This window comes from Pongo abelii, chromosome 16 (genome assembly GCF_028885655.2).
Source record: "Pongo abelii isolate AG06213 chromosome 16, NHGRI_mPonAbe1-v2.0_pri, whole genome shotgun sequence".
NCBI lineage: Eukaryota > Metazoa > Chordata > Mammalia > Primates > Hominidae > Pongo > Pongo abelii.
Window position 1 is genome coordinate 72,247,049 of NC_072001.2, and position 25,755 is coordinate 72,272,803.

The following is a 25,755-nucleotide window of genomic DNA, read 5'->3' on the forward strand; positions in this document are numbered from 1 at the left end:
AATTTGAAGAAAGATGCTGTCATGAGCCACCTGTTTTCCTGACCCCTCAGTCTTTCTCTGCCCAGAGCTGGAACCACTTGCCTCTTGCCCCCTCCAACTTGCACTTGCACCCCTGTTCCTCAAGGGACTGGCAGAATGGCTCATTTTCCTATGAGTCCACATTTCGTAGTACAGGTCATCACCTTTTGGCCTTGCCTTGACTCCCAGAGCTGAGGATTCAAGCATGACCCAGATCTTCCCAGGCAGGAGAGCTTCAAAGCCCCACCAAACACTAGAAAGGGAGAGAAGCAAAGAAGGGAAAAAGGGAAAACCCTGAAGTCATTCCTGCCATATGGCTACAGCCTTGCATTATCCCTGATGTGAGCCATTAACCTGCCAACTACCAATCAATTGGCTCTGGTCTCGGCTGTGCTTCCCTAGCTTATTTCTCTGCTTCTCATCTGCCACACAGAGGGGCTCTTATAACCCCCACCCCTTGGGGGCTGTCTTTGGGGGAGGCCTAAAAGGGTCCTCTATAAACAGGTTAAACACATCTTTCTGAGCCCCCCTCCAATGGGTGCTGAAGAGGAAGTTTCCCCCAGGAGACTCCACAGTCAGGGGCATTTATAAAGGGATTATGCTGCCATTCACAAGTAGGTTTTTACCAAATGGAATGAAGAAAATGAAGATCATGAAATAACCAGCTTTCCTGAGGTCCCTGCTTCAGGCCTAGAACCTGACTTGGCAAGATCCCCTTTGAGACCCATTATTTTTATATCCAGCTGACATCAAACTTGAGTTTCTCTGCTCCCACTCCACGTGCTCCTATTTTATTGCTATGTTGCTGTCAATGCCCCCCATTTCCAACCCCAGCCATTGTCTGAACTGTCACCTGCCCTTTCCTTCAAAATCCAGCTCAAGACTCTCTCCCTGTAGGAGTGTTCCTAACCCTAACCCAACCCCAATGACCCCATCACTAAACAGTCTGTTTACATCATAGTTCCAAGCACACACTTGTGTGTGGATTAGTAAATGTCTAGAATCTTTATACTTGCCTTTGTACAATCTTCTTGCCCAAACTAAGTTCCTGAGGGAAGTTGCGAGCAGTTCCTCTGTATATCTCCTAATGAGAGTCCATGATCTGGTACATAGTGAAAGCTCAAAAATATTGCTGACTTTTTCAATAATCTGTTGCTTTGTAATACACCAATGCAAAAGTGAATGGCTTAAGACAACCATTCTATCATCTCTCGTGAGTCCATAGGTTGACTGGGATCAGGTGGGTGGTTCTTCTGTTGCACATGATAGCAGCTGGGGCTGTGGTCATCTGGGGACTGTACTGGGCTGAAGTATCCAGGATAAGTCACTCACTTTGCTGGTGCCTTGAGGGGGTGGATGGAGGCCTGGCTCAGTTGTGAAGCTGGGACAGTTGGGCCTCCCTTCCTCCCTCTCTTCCTCTATCCATATATTCTCAAGGTCTCTCCTTCTCCACTTGTTCTATGTGATCTCTCCAGCACGGAGAGACCACACTTCTTACATATTGACTCGAGGATCCCCAAAGTGCAAAAGTATAAGATTTGAGGATTTTTAAAACTTAGACCACAAACAGCTTAGTGTCACTTCCAACACACTTTATTGGTTAAAGCAAGTCACAGGCCAGCTCAGATTCAGTGTGGGAGGGGATCACACAAAGATGATGTGATTCACTAGGGGAGGTCTGATTTGCTAGGGAACATCTTGGGATACTTGCTACCCCTTGGCTGAATGCCCAGTAGCATTTATGGAGGCCAGGGTCTGGTTGTCATTAGTGCCGAGATTACTATAAAAAACCTCAGCTGTCTGTTCCTCAGACTGTTTTCATCAAGAATAAGAAGAACACACACAGATACACACACACACACACACACACACAGACACACACACTCATAACACCTGGAAAACCACCATTCCAACCTGTAAAAAATATTAAAAAATCTCTAAGAGGGTGAAAATGTGCATATTATGAAGGAAAGATTAAACACCATCACTATTAGCTGTCCATTTTAAAAAGATGTCTTAAATACATTATTTCATTTGATCTTGATTCCCATCCCCATTTTAGAGAGGAAGAAACTGAGGCTCAGAGATGATAAGTAATTTACCCAAAAGGGTGGAGCTAGGTCTGAGTAACCCCAAGACTTGTCCCTGATGCCAAAAAGAATTATTAGAATATGAATTAGTGTGATGGCTCATACCTATAATCCCAGAACTTTGGGAGGCCAAGGTGGGAGGATCACTTGAGCCCAGGAGTTTGAGACCAGCCTGGGAAACATACCAAGACCCCATCTCTACAAAAAAAATTTTTTTAAAGAATAGGAATTATGCCTATCAATGATAGACTGGATAAAGAAAATATGGTATATATGCACCATGGAATACTATGCAGCCATTAAAAAGGATGAGTTCATGTCCTTTGCAGGGACATGGATGAAGCTGGAAACCATCTTTCTTCGCAAATTAACAGAAAACCAAACACCGCATGTTCTCACTCATAAGTGGGAGTTGAACAATGAGAACACATGGACACAGGGAAGGGAACATCACACACTGGGGCCTGTCTTGGGGTTGGGGGGCTAGGGGAGGGATAGCATCAGTAGAAATATCTAGTGTAGATGATGGGTTGATGGGTGCAGCAAACCACCATGGCACTTGTATACCTATGTAACAAACCTGCACGTTCTGCATGTGTACCCCAGAACTTAAAGTTTACTTTTAAAAAAAAGTGCAAAAAAAAAAAAGAATTAATGTTTTTGGTCTAAAGAAACTGAGATCCTGAAAGGTGAAATAGTCCAGGGTCCCTCAGCCAGAATCCTGATTACCCTTTGGAAGAGAACAGATGCAAAAGAAAGCACGGGGCCTGATTCGTAGTAGATGTTCAGTAAACACAAGCCCCCCGTCTCTTCTCCAAATGAGATTTCTTCTACAGCTCACTGTCACTGGTCCAAAGAATGCAGCCGCTACACTGTGTTATTGGCAGGATTGTGGGCATGACTGATTTCCTTTCTGATTGGGTAGGAAGGCTGAAGGGCGAGTTTGGAAGGGCTCTGTTCCCTTCATCTCACTCCTTTCCCCACTCGCATTTCACCCAACAGTCGTCCGGTTTTTGAGCAATCTGTTCCTGGAAAGCAGAGGAAAGTAACAGATTGATGCATCGACTGTGTGTGGCCAAGTGATTTATTTTTAATGTGACTAAACAAGACACACACCTGCCTATGGAAACGTAATCACATTGAATCATCAGGGACTTAGATAGCCATTTAAGCAAGGGAAAGACAGAGAAGAGACAGAGGAGAGGAGGTAGAGGAGGGAGAGAAAGAAAGGGGAGGCAGGGGAGCAGAGACAGAAGAGGAGAGATAAGAAGGGACTGGAAGAGAGGGAAGGGAAGGGAAGAGAAGACTGGGCCAGCTCCCTAAAAATGTTTATTTCAGCAGCATCAGTGAAGCACCCTCAATTGGCCCAAATGCCCCTGGTTTAGCTTTGCTGATGCCTGAAATTTCATAATTAGACTTTCATCCCTGTGATTTAACCAAACACAGTATGTTCTCCACTAAAGTGTAAATGCAACAGAAGTAGTGCGTCAAACTATATCAATCATTTTCACCTCAGTGAGAAAGAACTGATATCTTTTATGAAAGCAGGAGTTTTTCTATGGGGGGGTGGGTGGTATTAGTCCATGTTGCATTGCTATAAAGGAATACCTGAGACTGGGTAGTTTATAAAGAAAAGAGGTTTATTTAGCTCATGGTTCTGCAGGCTGGATAAGCATGGCACCGGCATCTGCTCAGCTTCTGGTGAGGCCTCAGGAAGCTTTTACTCATGGCAGAAGGCAAAGGGGGAGCAGGCAGGTCACATGGCAGGAGAGGGAGCAAGAGAGGGAGGAAGAGGTGCCAGGCTCTTTTATACAATGAGATCTCACTCTAACTAATAGAGCAAAAGCTCACTCATTACCACAAGGAGGGCACCAAGCCATTCATGAGGGACCCACTCCCGTGACCTAACACCTCCCACCAGCCCCCGCCTCCAGCACTGGGAACACTTCAGCATGAGATTTGGAGGGGAGAAATATCCACACTGTATCAGGGGGCATTAAAACAAAGTTTATGGGAGTCACCAGTGAAGGCACAGAAAGGAACCTTGGGGGCTCTAGGGACTTTCTCCTTCATGGCTTTTCTTAATTGTAACACCTACCTTTACGAACATTTGTTATGTTCCAGGCACTATGGATGCGAGCCATTACATGTACTGTTTCATTCCATCTTCCCAACGGCCCTGGAGTTTTGTGCTGGTGTTCTCATCACTCTCCAGGTGAGGGAACTGAAGCCCAGCCCGTCGTCATCTGTCTCAGCACTCTGAAAGGAAGCTCCAGTTACAGCAGAGTTTCTTATGGAACACCTGGCCTCACCAACAGCACCTTGCTTGCAGAAGGCACTCAGTAAGTATGTGCCAACAGAGTGAAGTGGCAGGGATGGGACATGAATGTAGACAGTCTAACTCCAGAGCCTGTACCCTTAGCATTTGCCACAACTTTCTCCCAGATAGTCCACTCTGTTCTCCCTGCTTCTCACCCGAATAGCATACCGAATTCATGAACCACTGACTTTGGGAGGCTAAATGTCCTCCATCACAGCTCCCACCTCAATCTCCCTGGGTCAGTACCAGGAATTAGCCAGCCAGACTGCTCCACTCTGTACTGCTAGTTGTCTATGTCCAGATACCTTTTCTCAGTTAGGCTGTAATGCCTTTGAGGGAAGGCACAGCATTCCTGCAGAGTCTATGGGGGGATGTATGAGTCCTTTTGAAATTGTAGTTTCTTTCTCAAAAGCAAGATTATATCTTTGTGTTTTCTATTAATACAGATTGTGGTAGGTTTTTTTCTTGAATTTTATATCAATATCCTTCACCCTGCCCCTAGCAGTAGCACATGAAGGAGATTATAAAGTCATAAGTTGGGGGGCATCAGATTGATAACTTTTTGAAGATTGATAATATCTAGTGTGGGCAAGGATGGAGGAAATGGATACTCATACATTGTTGGGGAGGCTTTCGAGGAGGCAAATCATCAGTAAGTAACAGTGGCTGAAACAAGATAAAAGCTTTATTTTATTTTTTTCTCATACAAAAGTCTAAGCTAGTAGAAAGTCCTGGAAAGAAGGCTGGCTCGGCTCCACAAGGTTATGCAAGGACACAGGTTCTTTCTATACGTTGTACCACCATCCCCAGGGGTGTTACCTGCATCACCTGGTGGAAGCTGACTCCCACCACCACATCTGTTCTCTGAATAGATTTCTCCATGGGGAAAGCAGAAGTACAATAAACAGCGTATTTTAAGGACCTGATTCAGAAATTGCACACAATGCTTCCCATCAGTCATAACTTAGTTACATGTCCCCATGTAGCAGCAAGGGGCGTGGAAAATGTATTCTCAACTCATACCCACCTGAAATTCAGGAGATTCATTGCTAAAAGGAAGAAAAGAGAAAAGGGATATTAGGGGGACAATGAACAGTTTCTAACACAAACAGGAGGAATTATCAAAGTTAAAAGTGCATATATCACTAGACCCAGCAATTCCAGTTCTAGAAATGTATTCTAAGGAAATAGTCACACAACTACACAAAGATTATGTATAAGGTAATACTAGTGGTTTTAAAATATGGTCACAAATTCTTTGATACCCTTCCCTTCACAAAAGGGCTACACTTAATGACTTACTCCTAATGAATAGAATGTGGCCAAAGTGACAATGTGTGACTTCAGAGGCTAGGTCATAAAAGGCCCTATGCTTCTACTTTGCTCTCTCGAATGACTAGTAATGATGGAAACAGCCACCATGTTGGGAGGACACTCAATTAGCCTTGTGGAGAGACCCACATGGGCGAGAAACTAAGGGCTGCCGCCAACAGCCCACATCCACTTGCCAGCTCTGAGAGCAAATAGATCCTGCAGGCCTAGTGAAGCCTCATTTGACTGACGCCTCAGTCAACATCTTGACTGCAAGCCCATGCAAAACACTGAGCCAGAAACCACCCACCCAAGAAGCTGCGAATTCCTGACTGGCAGAAAATGTGAGAGATTATAAATATTTATTATACTTTTAAGCCACTACTTTTTGGAGTACTGTGTTAGGCAGCAGTAAATAACTAATACAATAATCATTGCTTCCTGTTCGTAATGACAAAAAAGAGAAAGAAAATAAAAAATTTTAAAAAAGAAACACCAGAAATGTAAATAATCGGAGGTTAAATAACCCATGAGAAATCCACAGTTTGGAATTTGCAGCTATTAGAAACAGAGCTATGGCATAAAAGACCTGTGTGTTCTGTCATTGACAGCTCCTTAAGACATATTAGTACATGAAAATGACAATCTGAAGAACACTTACTGTATGGTCTCCATGACATAAAACTGCAAAAAAGTTATGTGTGCATGTACATATGTGCATATATGCAATAATGTTATATTTTTGTATATCCGAATGTGTACTTTCACATATGTGTAAATGCATGGAATAGGAGTGAATGTCGCATACCAAATGGCAGGCAGTGGTTTTACCGGGGAGGAGGGAAGCGGAATGGGAGTGGCGAGTTGCAATATGGTGTTCACATTTTACTTTGTAATCTCCTGCATTGTTTCAACCTCTTACAATGAAAATGCATTTGCGTATTCACTGTGTGGTAAAACAAAGAAAATCATAAAAAGAGAGAGAGGCAGGCAGATAGCAGAGATGGAAGGCAGAGGGGATAAATAGAAACAGCATTTTACCCACTGAGTCGTGACTACAGGCATCTTATTTTACCTGTTGATTTTTCCTTAACATCCCAACATAGAAAACATACACTTTGTTTTAAAGTAACAGCCAGGAAACCCCTCGCTGTGGCCTTTTGCTTGCTATGCATTGCCCCTAGGGTGCTCGGAGATGGGCTGTGGAGGGGGACGTTGGGAACTGCCCGACCCCATTCTCGCCTTTTCCCGCTGGATGTGCAGCTTTCGGAACGTGCAGGGGCGGGAGTGTCTACAACCTAAGAAAAGGGCCGCGGTGGGGAGCCCGGAGCAGGGCTGGGTGCAGGGAGCGCTCTCGCTGCCCGGGGCGCTCTGCGCTGCACGCCCAGTGGGGACAGCACGCCGCCCCGGGAGTCTCCAGGCGCGGGAAGTCCCAGCATATTTTGCATAAAGGGAGGAATCCCCAGGGAGGAATCGAGTCCAGGGCACAAACAAGATACTGGAGGTGGTGGCACGGAGAGGATTGATTCGGTTTGCAACCCCACGAGGTCGTGGCCGCTCGGGGCAGGAAAGCAGGCTCCTGTCTCTCCACGATCCAGCCTCCCGATCACCGCGCTAGTCCTCGCCCTGCCTGGGCCTCCCCAGAGACGGGAGCTTGGGTGGGGGACCCTGGACCCGAAGCCAAGGCTGAACTGGTGTGCCAAGCCCAGGGAGCAACCAAGTCCCCAACTCTTTCCCTGCCCTTCCCGCAGGCTGAGCAGAAAACCAGGAAGTGGATGGGCTGTATCTCCGCAGCCACGCCTGCCCGTTTGCGCTTATTGAACGGAGGTCCTCAGGAACATGGTGAGACAAAGAGAAAGGAGGGCGTTTTCCGCCACCCTCTTGCTAATGCTTCAATAACTCCCCATTGCCCTAATGAGCTCACCATAAGAGCCTGATTAAGACCTTTGGAGGCCCTAAAATTATAAGACCCACTATCCCCATCAATGTAATTAAAAAAAAAGAAACTTTAAATGGAACTTTACCAAAAAGCCGATTTTCCTCTATAAAATTATTTTAATAGCAACGACAAGCCCTTGCCTTGCAGCACACTGGCCTGCCCAACAGAAGATCCAGTAAGGTTTGCAAAGCCAGTTGGGATCTCCTCACCTTGCCTCTCTCCTCTTCCTGCACCGGCCGGCTAACCTGTTTCCAGCTCCTCTGAGGCTCAGTCCTTCCCTGAGTTTCCCATTGCCCTCCAGAGCCAGCATATATTTCCACTTCCCTAGCTTTCAGTCCAGGCTGGGTTAGATGCCTTCAGTGCTTTCTCCATCACAGGACTTAGCACACAGAGTAGGAGAATATTCCCGTTTCTTCCCTGTCACCGTCTCTGTGCTGAGGGCTCAGAAGGCAGAGACACCTTTTCTGTTTTGCTTACAGGTATGGTCCCACAACCTAGCATGTGGACTGACACACACTTTGCTCAAAAAAATACATCAATATTTGAAATTAACCATTTACCCATAGCAAGACACATAGCACAGAATAAAAATGCATAGTCCATTCTGGCCTATGCAGCACATTCATTCCATCACAGTATATTCAGCTTCTCAGCATTTATTGAGCACCTCCAAATGTGCTAGACAGGTAATACTCAATACACATTAGTTCCTTCCATGCTAAAATGGACTTTGCGTCCACGTAACTTTGCTGGAAACTTGAGGGAAACCAATTATCCTGCCCTTTCCCTGGGTGTCTGATTGAACTCAGCGTGTCCGTTATAGCCATAGAAATATCACTAACAGGCAATGCCAGCAGGATTAGATCTGCCAAGTGTTTAAAGTTTAGCAAGAAAGCTTTTTGCAAATGTCAACACTACCACTCTGTTTCCTGCAAACCAGCATTCTAATCAGCAGGGCTGCCTTTTCCAGCTCATTGAGCAATGACATAAAAAAATCCCAGCATAATCATTTCTCTAGGAGAGAAATACCAAAAAGCAGAGAGGATGCAATAACAATCATAGCTACCTACTATGTGCAGGTGTCGCGCTTACTACTTTAGTTGTGTTTCCTCCAATCCTCACAACAAAACTGACAAATGGGGAAACTGAGGCTTACAGAAGTCACACATCTCCAACTAAGGCCTGAACTTGAGTTTTTTCCATAGCACTCTACTACCTCTGGGGGAAAAAAAAACTACTATTGTGCCCAGTTAGGATACACTGTCTTAGAGTGGTAGGGACTTCAGGGTTGGTCGCAGGAACAGAGAATGACAATGCTTCTCACGCCAGGGTTTCCTGGGGCTTTCATCTTCTTGTTTTCCTTACCTTCTCCCCTCAGAGGCCAGGTGTAGTGACATAATGATTTTGGAAATTTTGGAGCTGAAAAAGGAAAACATTTTCTTCTTTTTTTAAAAGGGGAACTGTTGGAGTGTTTGCATTTTGGGTTCCTGGCATAGCAGCTGGTAGGCTTGATGGGATTTCAAAATGAAGTTACTAATGGAAATTATACACCGGGGACATTCCAAAGAAACTGCTAAGAGATAATTGCTTGTGCTAGGTGACTGGAAGTGTTGCATCAGATTATCACAGCTGGGTATTGAGGCCAGGCCCAGCTGAAATGTTACAGTAGGGGTCACCTCTCAGACTTGGCTCTGTACAGGAAACATATCCAAGGAGGAGCTACATCCAAGTCAAAGGTATAAAGCCTGATGCAGAAGACACAGTACCTGGGTTAGCTGCCCATCTGTCCCTGGGTGTAGGCTAAAGACATTTAATCTTGGACAGGCAAGCAGCTGCATACAAGATCCTGATTCCTGATTCCTGAGCAGGAGTGGGCAGCAAGTTGCTAATTCTGACCTCCAACCGTCCCTGAGGCAGTGTAGCCCTTGGTTCTCAACCCTGGCTGCCCACTAGCATCATCTGGTGAGCTTTGAAATACAGATGCAGGACTCATCCCAGATGGGTGAAATCAGAAGTGATGGGAAAGGGATCCAGTGTCACATATCTTCACAGCTCTCCATGTGATTCTAGCTTGCAGCCAAAATTCAAAATTTCTGACAAAGCCTAGGTGTCCAGTGATCGCGAGAATTACTGGAGCACTCCCTAGAATAGTTTTGCCCCAGCCTCTCTGCGGTAGATCTTGATTCAGTGGGGCTGGCAGGGGCCCAAGAATCTGTATTTTTAACAAGCTCCCTGGTAGTTGTTATGATCAGATAAGCTTGGGGACCCACAAGTGTAGTAAAATGGTATATTCGCATATCATCATTGCAGTCACAGCTTCTGACATATTATGTTTTTAATTTGTATGTGCATCATTGTATCTCAACCATCATTTGATTGTGAGCTCCAAGAGGGAAAGGACCTTGTCTTATTCACTGGGATGTTCTCAGTATGGAAAAGAATGCAAGCAAGTAGTGGGAATTCTGCGGATATTTGTTGAATAAATAAATGAATTTCTGTTTTGTATTTGTCACTTCTGCTTTGTGAACCAAGTTCTTTATGAACCAAGTTAAGAGTGAGACTGAAACTTTGAAAGAAAATACAAATATATACAATAATTTTATTTCACTTCCCTTTATAGATCTAAAGTCCTGCTTTTAAAAACATAAAGATTTCTTCTAAGTGGAACTTGATTGCCTTCATTCAGTCATCAAGAGTCTTCAGGAGATCTGAAGACCCAGAGCAAACCAGAAATGTCGACGGGGAAAAATGTGCAGAAATGTCTGAGAGTAAACCCCCTACCCTTAAACAAATTTTACTTCTGAAATTTTCTGCTTCATTGTGTTTTATGTCACCAATTAAGCTATAGGGCCTAGATAGAAAAAGATACAAAGTATTTTCAGAAAAGCTGATTAAACTGCATGCTTTTATTTATGCACATTCAGAAAATGTTTATTGTGGAACTACCATTTTTCCAGTAAGGGCCAGTGGGAGCCCAGTGAAAAATAACACACGGTCCTGCCCTCAATGACTAGCTTTCCCAGCGAGTGGAAAGCTAGCCATGGAACTAGGCAGTAACAGTACAGTGTGATAACGCCAGTCATCAAACCCAAGATCCTTCTGTTGTAAGATGCGTCATTAATTTATGCACCACTAAGAAAAATGCTGCCAATTGAACCATGACATGTCGTGGATTTTATCAGGACCTGTTCTAATTTCAGAGATGTGAAAATGTAATGGGGTGGTAGGGAGGTGAGGAATGTGCATTTTATTTTATTTATTTTGAGAGACAGGGTCTCTCTTTGTCACTCACTCAGGCTGGAGTGTAGTGGCGCAATCTCAGCTCACTTTGGCCTCAACCTCATGGGCTCAAGTGATCCTCCCACCTCCTGAGTAGATGGGACTATAGGCATGAGCCACCATGCCCGGATTTTTTTTTTTTTTTTTAACTTTTTGTTGTTGTTGTTGAGACAAGGTCTCATTCTGTTGCTGCCCAGGCTGGAGTGCAGTGGCTCGATCTCAGCTCACTGCAACCTCTGCCTGCCAAGCTCAAGCAATCCTCTTATCTCAACCTCCCAAGTAGCTGGGACTACAGGTACATGCCATCACATGCAGCTAATTTTTTTTTTTTTTTTTTTTTTTTTTGGTAGAGACAGGGTTTCGCCATGTTGCCCAGGCTGGCCTCAAACTCCTGAGCTCAAGCGATCCACCTGCCTCGGCCTCCTAAAGTACTAGGATTACAGACATGAGTCACTGCATTCAACCATAATTTTTTTTTAACTTTTTGTAAAGACGATGTCTCATGATGTTGCCCAGGCTAGTCTCGAACTCTTGGGCTCATGCAGTCCTTCCACTGTGACCTCCCAAAGTGCTGCGATTATAGGCATGAGCTACTGTGCCTGACCAGAACATGCGTTTTAGAACTGATTAAATACGTAAGGTAAATCAGACCCGAAGGATATACAGAATAAGCCAAAGAGTAGGGTGTAGGGTATAGGGAGACTTGGAAGAAGGAAAGTACTGTGCAGAGGGGACAGCTTGTGCTGAGAGGTCTGGAGGGAAGAGGGTGGCTGCTTATAGCTCAGTAAGACTGGAGTTAGAGCCTGTGGGCTGGAAGGTGACAGATGAGGCTGGAGATGGAAACAAGGGCCAGATCATGGCCTGCCTTATAAGTAGATGGCCTTAGTCCCAGTTTACATCTGTAGTGCGTCTTTTTGATCTTAAGTGCCATGTTGGACAATAAATTTATGATCACCCTACTAATAAGCCATTTTTAGATGTGTGCTTTTTATCTTAAGAGAAATGAGAACAATGGAAGGGTTTTAAACAGACAGTAACATAATCAGATTGTGAAAGTGTGTGTGTGTTGGAGGCAGGGTGTGTATTGCTTAATTTGAATGTTTTTGATGAGCTAATATGTTCATACAAGTCAAAACTTTAAAAAACACAAAAGTGAAAAATCTCCCTTCCACCCCAGCCGTCCTTCCACCCCTTCCACCCCTTCCACCCTACCTCACGGCCAACCCAATTTTCTTCCCTAGAAGCAACTGATACTATCAATTTCTTGTGTGCCCTTTCAGAATTTTGTTTTCCTTTTCTATGAGATGGAGTCTCACTCTGTTGCCCAAGCTGGAGTACAGGGGCGCGATTTCGGCTCACTGCAACCTCCACCTCCCAGATTCAAGTGATTTTCCTGCCTCAGCCTCCCCGTAGCTGGGACTACAGGTGTGCGTCAGCGCGCCAGCTAATTTTTGTATTTTTAGTAGAGACGGGGTTTCACCATGTTGGCCAGGCTGGTCTTGAACTCCTGACTTCTAGTGATCCGCCTGCCTCGGCCTCCCAGAGTGCTGGGAATACAGGCATAAGCCACCGTGCCCGGCCCCTTTCAGACATATTTAATGCATATAAAATTAATTCTTCTTTAATGTACCTATTGTTTTCTAATTCTTTATTTTCATTTAATTTGCCTCCTTTTCTTATTCTTCTCACTATCTCTCACTGAGTTTCCACAGTATGTGTTCCCCTTTTAGTGCTTCAGATTTGAGGCTTCATTTTTTAAGAGTGAAGGTTGGATAGTTTTCTTTTTTTCTTTCACTTCTTCCCTGAGCTCTGGCAGCTCAGGATTCATTTCCTCCTACTGTTTCATTACCTCTTCCCTCATCTCTCATGTGTGTGTTTTCTTTGTGGGGGAAATTACTTTGCTATGTTTTCTTAATTTTCTCGTTAAAATTGTCATCTGCTCCATGGCAGTGTTTTTTGATGAATCTTCTTTACCTGCTGTTTGCTTTTTTTCTTTTCTTCCTCCTTTGTTTCTTGTCAAAACTTTGTATATATTACTCATTATTGAAGCAGGTGATGTTTTTTCTTCCCTGTGGACCTCAGGTGTGAGAGAGGCCAAGATTGTCTTCCAGGTTGGCTAAATTTTCCTTATGACCCAGGGTTGATGTAAATTCACTGAGCCTTGAATTCTTTCCAACCAATGGCGAAGATTCCCCAAGGCAAAGTCTCTCCTCCCCTGTTGCCACAGAAACAGACCATTTCCTACAACTATGGCTTGTCTGAGTCCTGAGCCAGCAGAGCTCAGGCCACAGCACCTGCACCCGTTTTCTGCTGCGGCACACAAGGGCTCTGTGCATTCCTCATCCAGGTGTGCCCCTCCCATTCTGGAGGATTCTTTTTCAGGCTGTCCCAGAGACTTTGCAGCACATCATCCTTGCTCTGTTTCTTCCTGCAACGTCTCTGCTGAAGCTCCATTGCTTTTGGCAACTCTTTCGTCTATTTTGTGGTTTAGGTGTCTCCTACTTTTACTAAAAATGGAATTTGTGTTTTTATCTCTCCAGTCCTTTTTGCTTTTGGATTACTTCCAGAAAATGAAGGGAGGATTATTAACTTTATGCCATCTTCAAACCAGAAGATCTTAGATTAGTAAGATCATGTTGGCCACGGCATGGAGAATGGGCTGGAGGTGGAGAGACTGGCGGCTGGAAGTCCAGTTAGGAGATCGCTCCTGCACTGGGGAGCTGGTGTTAGGACAGAAGATCCAAGACGCATTTCAGAGGTAACTGCTGAATCTTACTGGCTGGTTAGATGTGTGTTTGGGAGTGGGGGTGGTTCAGGAAGAAATAGGATATTTCAGAGCTGGCTGCTGGAGGCTGCTTGCGATGTAATGTGGAGCTGGGCTTCCTGCCTGTTCTGCAGCTTCCTGCCACATTCCAGGCTGCATCTGTGTGGCTGGGCCCTCTGGGAAGGTCATAGGGAGTCCTAATGGGACAATGAGCTTCCCAGCTGTTCCCTTGAAGGTCCCCTGCAGATATCTGGATGAAATTCTTGGCTGGTGGAAACTTTCAAGAAGGCCTGAGGCAGTCAGAAGCCAAGTTGTGGTTTCAAAATTACTGGCCTATTCTCCAAGTCTCCCTGATGATGAGATCTCAAGATAAAACAAAAACAAGAAAACTGGGCTCAAAACGCTCTGTGGAACTGTTGATATCCCAGTGTTTCCTGCGAAGTCCTGGCTAAGGAACACAGGGAGGGAAAGGTGACCTAACAGAGGTCATAGAACCCACTCCCTGCCTCCACAGAGGCTTTCCAAGTCATCCAAACTATGAAAATTGAACAGGGAGCTTTCTCTCTCAGATTCTCCAGAGGGGAGAAACTCAGATTCTTTTCTTTAATCAGTCTGCAATAAGTCCTGAGTACTGGCTTTTTCCCCACTTAATGTACAACCAGGGTTGAGAACTGAGGGCTACACAATCTCAGAGGTGATCAGAATTCAAAGTTAGGAATGTGCTGGCTCCACGTCTGTCCATTCTTGTGCAGTAACACAGCTGCCTGCCTGTGTCCAGGATGAAATGTCTTCAGTTCTGTTCCCTGGGATAGACTGACAGCTGTGGAAACAATGACCCAGATACTGTGTCTCCTCCTAGGATATGTTTCTTGACTCCGCTTATGTGGTTACTGCCAAACCTGGCCTCAGTGCCTTCTACACACAGTTTTGAAAACCAGGGCAATATTTCTAATCATCTAACAGAAGCTGCTCCTTATCAGTGATGTCTTTGGAAAGTTACCAGCAATTACTAAGCTAGCTATTGGGAAATCTTAAGGATTTATTTTAGCAAGAATAATATGAGGTCTTCTGGTCGGTAAGGACCTCTGTTCCTAAAATCACAGAACCACGGCTGTGCTCTGCAATGGAATACTATGAATTCATTTGCAAGCGTGCTCAGATAAGATAGAGTCTTTAGGGAGTTTTAAAAAAACTTGGGGGGCAGTGCTTATGATATTGTGAAAAACAAACACAAAAACTGTGTAATTTCATGTACGTTAAAAATATGTGTGATCAAGTGAAAAGAGACTTCTTACCCTGCCTTCCCCAGGATTCCACACCCACCACTATTTCCCTTCTGAGTGATTACAGGAGTCGGTAACTTGAGTACAATATGCTGTTTTGTCAAGTTAATAAAGGATATCTTGTCATCTGACCTTGGACAGAGAGGATGTAAATGTTTTCTTGGGCTAATAAGGTCAGAGTGTTTGCTCACAGGAAATAGAGTTATGAGTAGAGTAATAGGAGGAATATCAGTTTCTTATGTGGGCCAAATATTATTTCTGTGGTTGTATTTTCTTTCCTGGAAAAGATGAGTTTTTAGAGAATGAGATACGTTTTATTTTAGATGCACCATTGAGTGAAGCAGCTACAGTTTAAGCAGAAGTCCTCCTTTCCCCACCTCCTGCCTTGCACCTCAGGGAGCCCCTCCTCCCCACACCTTTCTTCTCAGAGATCTCACCTCTTCTCTCCTGAAGCAGTAGCTACTGAGGAAGAAGAGGTAAAAAGCTAGAGAGGCAACAGGAAGAGGGGAGACGGGGAAGAGATCCATGCAGGAGACCTTGTGCGTGTCCGTGGGACTTCGTGAGATACCTGCCTCCACCCTCCCATTTCCCCCAATAGGACTCCAATTCTGTGAGGCCTGAAGACAGTCTCCTGTTTCTCTTTCTCTTCCTTTCCTTTCCTTTCTTTTCTTTCTTCTTCTTTTTTTTTTTTTTTTTTTTTTTTTTTTTTTTTTTTGACGGAGTCTCACTTTGTTGCTCAGGCTAGAGTGCAATGGCACAATCTCGGCTCACTGCAACCTCGGCCTCCTGGGTTCAAGTGATTCTCCTGCCTCAGACTCTCAAGTAGCTGGGATTACAGGCACCCACCACCACGCCCAGCTAATTTTTGTATTTTTAGTAGAAACAGGGTTTCACCATGTTGACCAGGCTGGTCTCAAACTCCTGGCCTCAAGTGATCTGCCCACCTTGGCCTCCCAAAGTGCTGAGATTACAGGTATGAGCCACCACACCTGGCCCAGTCTCCTGTTTTCATTCAATGACAAAGTGAAACCTCCCTTAAGGTCTGAGTTACTGCAGAGGAAGGCTTTCCAGCTACCTCCTTGGTTGGGGGTGAGCCAAAGCAGCTCCGTCATTGGCAGCCACTGGGTATGGGAAGCAGCCATCCATTGGGGACAAGCTCCCTGGAGGTAGGGAGGCTGATCTCCTGACACATCCTCCTCAGAAGACCGCAGAAAGAAGCCTACTGCAGGAGTTGCAAATATATATGCATAGAACAAAGACTAGGAGAAAAATAGTCTAAAATGTTAAGCATGCTTCCCTCTGGATAGCTGAATTATGGATATCATATTTTCCTGCTTCTTTAAATTGTCAAACTTTCGGTAATAGGAAGTATGTGCTATTTTTATAATCAGGAGGGGAAAAGGTTCCCTGGCCAACTCAGGGAGGACATAAGGCTGGAGGTTTCAGAGTAAGAGGCCAGAGGCAGATTCACAGGGGTGAGGACACAGTGGAGTGAACATCTCAGACTGGACGGGACCTTGAGAGGTAATCTAGCCTATCCTCCTGCCTTCCGGATGTATCTGAATAAGACTAATATCTGAACCCTCTCCCCCCCCCACCATGTCAGAACTGCTCCTTGCCTTCCTTGCCCTTCCACTCCCAGCAGAATGCCAAAAGAGTTTTGACTTCATGCTAATTATTCTTACTGCTTTCCTGCTTTCAGTGTTCTGCTAAATAGAAAATAGGGCACTGATGGCTGGATGGAAAATAGGGCATGATCTTCCCACAAAATCTTTCCTCAACCACCTGCCTATAGCCAGTGTTCTCTTGGAAAGCCCAGTCATCCAAGGAAAGAGAAGTCAAGCTGAGTCCCAGGGAGGGGGAGACCTTGGGGAAGAGGACCTCGGGGAAGAGGAAGAACAGGAGAGCATTTCTACGGGAATGTGCAAGGAGAGCTGGGGCCTACAGAGAAGCACTGACTCCTTGTCTTCTTTTTTCCTTCCTTCCTTCTTTCCCCTTCATTCCTTCCTTCCTTCTTTCCCCTTCATTCCTTCCTTCCTTCCTTCCTTCCTTCCTTCTTTCCCTTTCCTTCCTTCCCTCCCTTCTTCCTTCCTTCCTTTCTCCTTCCTTCCTTCTTTCTCTCTCCTTCCTTCCTTCCTTCCTTCCTCTTTCCCTCTCTAATCAAATATGAAGTTCTGTGCCAGGCAGATTGTGTAAGATAGAACAAGAACAAAGCTTGAGATGTGGTCTCTGGCTTCCAGGAGCCTATAGCCTGGTGAGGAGGTACCACCCAGCTGGGAGAGTTAATTTTCTGGCATAGGTGCTTGATTTTCATAAATTGCCCTCATGCCAGATATATGTGTTGGGGGGCAGGGAGGGGATAAGAAACAAACCTTGTGATGTGATAGCCTTGAAGAGCAGGGATGTCACTTTTTAGGAGGCTTAAATCACACCAAATGTAGAAGGTTCCAGACTTTCAGAGGTGAGGGGATAGCTACAATTTGCAGCAATACTACCAACCCTTCCCCCAACATACCCTTCTCCCCTTCTACCCTGAAAAATGATCCCCAAATGTGTCCATGTCCTAATCCCTGGAATTTATGAATATGATAACTTACATGCCAAAAGGGTGTTTGCTATTGTGATTAAATTAAAGGTGTTGAGATGGGGAGGTTGCCCTGGATTATCTGGGTGGGCCCAGTGTAATCACAAGGGTCCTTATAAGAGGGAGCTAGGAGGCTCAGATAGAGAGAGAAGACATGAGGGTGGAAACAGAGGTCACACAGGGAAGAAAAGGCCACTTTGCTGCTGCTTTTGAAGACGGAGGAGGTGACCACAAACCAAGGTGGTCTGCATAAGCTGGAAAAGGCTCCCCAGAGTCACCAGGGGAACGCAGCCCTGCCCACCCACTTTAGAGCTCTGGCCTCCTGAACTGTAAGACAATAAATGAGTTGTTTAAAGCCACTAAGTTTGTGGTGATTTGTCACAGTAGCAGTAGATAGCTCATACAGTCCTCTCTTCTCCTCTCTGTGATCCTTGTGTGGCTAAAAAGGAGAAATGCTAATATTTATTAGAAGTTACAGCAGTGAAAAACAGAGAAAACGTATTTCTAACATATAAACTTGACCACAAACTTATTAATTTACAAGAAGTTTGATAAGAAAACAACCAAATGCCAAATTTTTAAATGAGCAAAGAATATGAACACATAGAGTTCGGGAAAAGAACAGTGGATTGCTCTGTGCTAAAATGGGAAGCTTCTCTCAGACATGTTAGAGTGAAAGGAGCGAGCTGCAGAATACCCAGGGGGTACTCTCTCCATTCGTGTCAAAAACAAAATAGAGTCATATCTATAGGATTTTACACACTCGTTTTTGCTGGAAAGAATCACAAGAAAATATTAGCAAAGATTGCCTTTGGGAGAGGAATAGAGGAGAATGGTATTTAATATTTAAAACTTTGCTGCTGTTTGAATTTTTTAACCTTGTACTTGGGTTTGTTAATGTCAACAAAAGCTATCTGATCAGGGAGATTTTGACTCATTTTTTTTTGTTTGTTTTTTTTGGTACCTCTTGTCTTAAAAAAAAATCCAATTATATAAGGTGGGCCACATAGGGAGAAATCTTCCAGAGTCTACCATGGCATATACTATATGCACTAAAATTCTTGCAAACAGGAAGACTGGGCTGTCCTGTGAGGTTACTACTCAAGCTTCTCACTGGGGGCCAGTGTCAAAAGAAGTATGATAAATCCCCAGCCCTCTATAGTCCTGGTTTCTCTCAGGATGGTTACCAAGGCCCTAGGAGTTAAAGATGATTGTGTCATCAGCCTGGTACCTCTAGGGCTTTGGGGAGAACAGATCTGCATCAGGAGGGGAAAAGGGGTTTGTCACTCACCAACCATTCAACGTTGGGTAAGTAGGGACTTTTCTAGGCTTTTGTCTGCATCTGGCAAAATGGGAGTGGTGAGGCTGTTTGTTCTCAGGGTTACTATGAGGCTTAAATAAGATCATGCTGTGGGACACCCAGCATGGCCACGGTCCCAAGCCAGAACATGACAAAACCGAGTCTTCTCCTCCTCCTTTCTTATGTTTATTTCTAAGCCTGTCAAGGACTGAAGGAGGCCCTTGTTCAGCAGAAGAGAGGTAAGAGCAAGCTTTTGTCTATAAAAATGCAGAAGCCTGATACAGAAGACCAAAAACACACAGTCACAGGTCTATTCCCACATATGTGCGTTTGCCACCGGTTTGCCCTCTCTACCAAGTCACAGAAGGATATTAAAGTTTGTGAGCCCTTTAAAGCCAAACAGGCACATTTTCCCTTCTCCCCGACAGACATTTTAATGTCACTGCAGTAGCTGAAGTCTTAGGTGTCGTTAACCCACGTGCCTACCTCTTGTGACCAGGGTCGGGGAAGAACAAGAACGCTTTGTTCCCGAAGTCCGAGTTATGATGTGCTGGTTTTCTGATGACTTTAAAAAAGAAATGGAGCAGTTGGACTTTTAGCTGCTCCAGGTGGTAACTGGGGCTAAATGTACTGAGCCTAAGGGAAAAGCTGAACATTTCGAATCCCAAAATTTGGAGATTCAAAGGCTATTTAAGAATCCTTTCCTCTGATGGACAGTGCCTGTCAGGAGCTGTCCTGCACCCCTGGCCGGAGCTGGGCAGCCCTCTGCCCGATGAGTTTTGAATGAGGAAGGACCAGTCTCTGCCAGGCCAGCGCCAGTCGTCTGAGGAAGCTCCTGCTTCCCGAGGCCTTCGGAGATGTTGACTTTTTCCCAAGAAGAATCTTCTTGCCCTTTCCCCTCTCATTCACAGGTTGATTTGTTCATCTGCACATTGCTGTGGGAGCCTTTAAGCACCAGGTGCTGTCCTGAGCTCTAGTCAGTGTGGCAGTGATGAGGATATCGACCCTGCCCTCAGGGCCAGGCCACTCTGGTGGCCAGGGGAGCAGTTAAGAGGCTCTGCAGCACAGGGGAGGGGGCCTTGGCTAAAATAGAAACCATCAGTCAAGCAGAACTTCACCAAGCACCTAACAGAGTCTGGGGGAACGAAGAGAAAGAAGTAGATGGATTCCAGGGATTTATGGCCTGGGGCTTGATTAAATTTGGGGGAGTGAGAGAGGAAGGGATCAAGGGTGATCAGATTTCCAGCTCAGGGGCAATGGTGACAATATAGAAGGGGAAGCAATTTTACAGCAGGGTCGTTGGGAGGAGTGAGAATGAATCAGGCTTTAGACATGTTGGGTGTCAGGCCCCTATGGGAGGTCAGAATGGAAAGTCCTGCAGGCAGTAGATATATGGTTTCATGGTACAGGAGAAACATCGGGACTGGAGACATGAGTTCAGGAGTCAGCAATGCATGAGTGGTCAAGGAGGCCAGAAGAGGGTGAGATGATGGCTCAGGAGGGAGACCAGGACAGCACTGTGAAGGCCCTATCCTTAAAGGATGGGGACAGAAGAGGAGCCTCTAAATCTAGAGGACGAATCCTAGAGAGTAAGGAGAATGCACACACGGTGTGGCATCGGATTCACCCTTGTCCAGATCCCATGTTCTCAGGGCAATTTCCTCTGGGAAAGCAGCCTTCCTCCCTTGCCTTCCGTGTGGATGAGGATGGTGGATCCTTAGCCAGTTGTGGATCCCAGCCCCACGCCCCCTTCATTGGTTTTGGGATGGCTGTATGACCCCTCAGAGCCAATGTGCAGTGAGGAGGCATGGATGTGAGTGAGGGGAGGAAAGGCAGGCTGTTGTGGGAAAGACAGACTCCCCCTCAGGTGGGAGAGAGTAAGGTAGAGATGTGAAGTCAGGCACCAACACAGCCATTTATAATTGTGAGGGAAAGCTTGGAGTTACTGGGGGTCCTCTAAGTGAAGCCTGCAGGTGAGGTCTGTATTGTAGACGGCAGGACAGAGGGAAATCAGGTCTTAGATAATATTGTTTGAGCCACAAGATCAAGCTTCACCTGAAGCCAAACCTCCCTCTAGGCTTTTCAGTTATGCAAGTCAATAACTTCCCTTTCCCGTTTAAACTGGTCTCAGCTGAGGTTTTGTTTGTTTTGCTACTCGCAATAGAGTCCTAATAAATGCACAACCTGAAGAAGAGACCTCCTGGGGTCAGTGGGCAGAACAGGGGGTGGGAGGGGAGGTGTCAGGATTTAAGAAACTTTGACACATCTGTGTCCCTGAATCACTGTCACCTGCAGAGCCACAACAGGTTTTCGATTTTGCGATCTCTTTACAGTGTTTTTCTTCTCCTGCGGTATCACCTCTCTGGCAATACAATTAACATGATTCTAAAGTTGCTTACTCACTAAAAATGAGATGTAGTTGGAAAACAGGTTATCCTCCCCTTCTCCTTATGTTGCCTGCCCAGATGCTGAAGGGCTGTCTTTATACACCAGGGTCAATGGTATGCAATGGCGTGTCTCTCCCTATTCAGATCCATCTTCCATACCATGGCCAAGTGGGCTCTCTAAAATGCACATCTCTGCTTAAAAAACACTCATACTTACAAAACTGAGCCAGGCATAGTGGTGCACACCTGTAGTCCCAGCTACTCGGGAGGCTGAGGTGGGAGGATCACCTGAGATCGGGAAATGGAGGCTGCAGTGAGCTGTGATTGAGCCACTGTACTCCAGCCCGGGCAACAGAGTGAGACCCTGTCTCCAAAAAATAAAAAAAATTAAAAATTAAAAAAAAAACACTTATACTTCCCATGGCCTGCAGGAAGAGATCACAGACCCCTTAGGATGGCATATATAATCACGCACATGTTCTAGATCCTGGGTGGCCTTCCTGTGTCAGCAGCCCTCCTATGATCCTCAGACAGCACCGCTGTGTAAACTCCAGCTGTGCGAATGTGGCATGCCCCTCCAGGCCTCTGGGCCTGCGTTCCCATCTCCCCTCTGCTTGGAAAGGTAATTCACAACAATAGCTCACACTGACGGGGCCGGGGGGGTGGGGGGGCACATCCTATGTTTCAGGTGCTCCACTAGAGGCTGCAGGTGGATTATCTTGTTTAATCCTCACAACTTCCTGATGAGGTAGTACTGGTATCACCCCCTCCACCCTGCCACAGTGACACTCTGGCTAAACAACTCAGATTTGGGTGAATATGCTAGAGAAGCACATAGGAGTTCTGGGTTGAGGTCTCCCACTGGAGTTAGGGAGTGAAGGATCAAATGAAAAAGGTCAGAGGAAATATGATAGTCTAGAGGCCAGGAAGGAGTTTGAAGATGAAGGGAAGAAAACTAGGTGACGAACTCGGGCTGTGTTGCAAGGCTGGGCAGCTCCATCTCAGTTGACATTGGGGCTCCTCTCCACTCAAGCAAGGGTCTGGGGGCTTAAGGAACCCACATAGCTCAGGCTAGGTCCTCTGGACTGCGAGCTGCCCTGGACACCATAGATAATGGCTGTTGTCCAGGATTTCCTAGTCCCTGAAGACTGGAGGCTCTGCAATGTCCCTGCCAGGCTTACCTGAGTGTGTGTGTTTGTGTTTGTGTGTGTGTGTGTGTGTGTTTATAGGGGGGATTATTTGCACCTTTGCTGAGGTTGGGAACCTTGTGTGCCAAGTAGGCGTGACCACCCTAGGGTCCTCACTGTCCACTTCCCTCCAAGGTCTCCCCACTGCTGCCCATCCCTATTGCCTGTCTGCCCCTTTTTCTGGTGAGGAGAAGCTCCCCAAATCCCTTCTTCAGCTACTTCCCTCTCACCTGCTCCAAGCCCTCCCTCTCTCAGACAATTCAGCATAATTCCCCTGAAAACGTGTTTTTACAAAACAAAAGCCAGGAAGGGGAGGAGGTGTGTACTGGGGTGCTTGGCAACAGCAGCCTGTGCAGCCAGCGGCTTGGCTAGATGATGTGGCTCACCCAGCAACACAAAATCCTCTGAGAACAGAACTCACAGAGGCTGGGCTCCCTCCCACACTGGGGAGGGGAGTGTCTGCGGCTGGAAGAGCAAACCGCATGCAATTGCCTCCAGGTTTCCCCATCCCATGTGTAATGACATCTGCATTTGATTAATGACTGTCTTCTGCATTCACCACTGAGTGTAAACTGTACGAAGACAGGGTTTTGTGTTTGTTCTGGTCACTGTGGCCCTAGTACAGAGTCCAGCACACAGTAGGTGCTCAAGAAATGTTTGTGGAGGAGGGAGGGAAGGAAGAAAGGAAGGAAGGAAGAAGGGAAGGGAAGGGAAAGGAAGGGAGGGGAAGGGAAAGGAAGGGAAGGGAAGGGAGAGAAGGGGAGGGGAGGGGAGGGGAGGGGAGGGGAGGGGAGGGGAAGGGAAGGGAGAAGGAGGGAAGGAGAGAGGGAGGGAGGGGAGGAAGGGAAGTGAAACATAGTTTGAAGGAGGTGATGGGCAGTATAAGAGGAGCATCTGTAATTTCACCTTTCTCCCCCTCCTTTTCTCAGAGCCCCTCTTCTTGGGCCTGTGATTCCTCACCTGGAAGGGAGAAGAGTGGACTTCCTGCCTAGAGAACACCTTGGTAAACACTTTATGGTTCCTGTCATGAGAAGGTGTGCAGCTTAGGGAAAAAGCCTGTGAGCTCTGGAATCAGATGGAACTGGATATAAATTTCAGTTTAGTGCTTGTTGGATTAAATGTGATGCTAGTAGGTGCACATGCCTAGTTGCTGCTGAAGAAATGGAGCTATTATTATTTACATCATAATTTGAACTTCATTCATTCAACCCATACTGATGAGCAGCCACAGGCCCTCCTTCCACAGGGCTTACCTTCAGAAAGTTCTACATGTCCCTTACTTTCTGGTAGGCACATTCGGGGGCACGTACCGTGCTAAGGACCAGGGATCTGGAGGTGAAGACAGAGTCTTGTCCACCGAGGGGTTCACATCTTTCCATAAAACATTCTGACCCCCTGTTTCTTTCTTCTCATCTCCTCCTCCAATCCCCTCTGGGCTGGGGCACCTCCTCTGCACTGTCTCTCTGGAAGCAGGGAGGGGATTCCAACCTCCTCCGGTCCCCTGCCAGGTATCCTGAGCCTGAGAGCTCCTCAGAGCATGGTCTGCAGTTACCTCCTCACTTAAAGCCCAGACTGAGATGCTCACACTTGTGATTGCCCAGGTGGAGGGGAGAGGTCAAACTCTTCCCAGGGCCTACTTTCTCCTCTGTGAAAACTCCAGATCTTTGCTCCTGATTTTTTTTAGTGTGTACCCTTTTGTATTTCAGCTTCTCCCAGCCGAAAGAAGAAAACTGGTAAGAGGAAGGGAAATGCAGCCTCAGTGAGGAGGCCTCCATTCTGGAAGGGCTTCCCAGGCCCAGAGAAGGGAGAAAGTAATTTGGAACCACCCAAGTATTGGTGATGCCAGGCCTCACCCTACCCTGGGGATATTTGAATCTCAAAAAAGGAGCATGGGGATCTGACAAAGCACTTGCATATATAAAGAACTCCTCCAAATCAACAAGGCAAAAACCTCATTAGATACATAGGCAAAAACCTTAGAAGAGCCACATCACAAAGGAGGACCTCCAAATGGCCAAGAAGCATATGAAAAGATGTTCAGTCTCATTAGCTACCAGGGAATTCAAATTAGAACTACACCAGGATGGCAGAAAGTGCAAAGACTGACAATATCAAGGGCTGGTGAGGATGCAGAACAACTGGAACTCTCCTACGCGCTGGGGAAGAGGTAAATTAATACCGCCCCTTTGGAAGAACAGTTCAGAAGCATCGCTAAAGCTGAACATATTCATGCCTACTCCGGAAATGCTGAGCCCAGGCATATATCTAACAGAAGTTTGTTTATAAAGGCACCAAAAGTCAATTATACAAGATACAAGAATGTTCATAGTAGAGCCATCTGTATTAGTCATAAACTGGAAACCACCCAAATGCCCATCAGTGGTGAGTAGATAAATAAAGTGGGGGTAATTTAGACAATGAAAATGTGTATAGCAATGAGAATGAATAGAGAACTGCCACCTGCAACAACATGAACAAATCTCACAAATGTGATGTTGAGTGAAAGAAGCCAGATATGTAAGACAGCACGCTCTGATTCCATTAATTTCAAGTTCGAAAACGTAAGCCTTAAGTCTGTGGTGTTAAGAAGTCAGGACAGGGGTTGCCTTTGAGAAGGAGTGGGGCAAAAAGGGACTCTGGGAGTGCTGGTAAAATTCTGTTTCCTGATCTGGTGACAGTTATAGGTTATGTTCACTTTGCAGAGATTTATGTTGTACATAATTGGTTAAGTTTTGCATCTTTCTGTATGCATGTTATACTTCAACAAAAAAGAAGTTTACTTTAAAAAGAGGCAAGTAGAGCTGGGCTTTGTGGCTCACACCTGTAGTCCTAACACTTTGGGAGGCTGAGGCAGGAGGATCACTTGAGCCCAGGAGTTTGAGACTAGTCTGGGCAACATAAAAATATATTTTTAAAGAAAATTACCTGTGTACAGTAGTGTGCGCCTCTAGTCCCAGCTAGTCAGAAGCTGAGGTGAGAGGATCGCTTGAGCCCAGGTAGAGGGTGCAGTGAGCTGTGATCGCACCGCTGCCTCCAGCCTGGGCGACAGATGGAGACCCTGTGTTTAAAAGAAATTAAATTAAAAAGAGGAGAGTAGGGGGAGAGCAGTATGGAAAGACAATGCTCAGCCCAAAGGGGTGAGTAGGAGACTCTGCGACTGTGTTTACTGGAATTTAGAGATAGCGTCTGGGAGAGAATGGAGGGGAAGGAAGCAGGTGGTGCAGGCCAGCCACAGCCTCCCCAGTCCCGCAATCCCTTGCAGGAGTCCTGGAGCTAGATGAGTTCCTCAGAGT

The 25,755-nt window shown here is 45.9% G+C and overlaps 1 protein-coding gene across 1 annotated transcript in view; it reads left to right on the forward strand.

Moving 5' to 3' along the window:
• The window catches only part of NOX5 (NADPH oxidase 5), a 45,469-nt gene extending 41,190 nt beyond the window's left edge, over positions 1-4,279 (forward strand). Inside the window, exon 17 of the mRNA XM_024232356.3 lies at positions 4,233-4,279. The gene's annotated coding sequence lies outside the window, so the exon portion shown is untranslated. The remainder of the gene's footprint in view (positions 1-4,232) is intronic.
• The last annotated feature ends 21,476 nt before the right edge of the window (positions 4,280-25,755 follow it).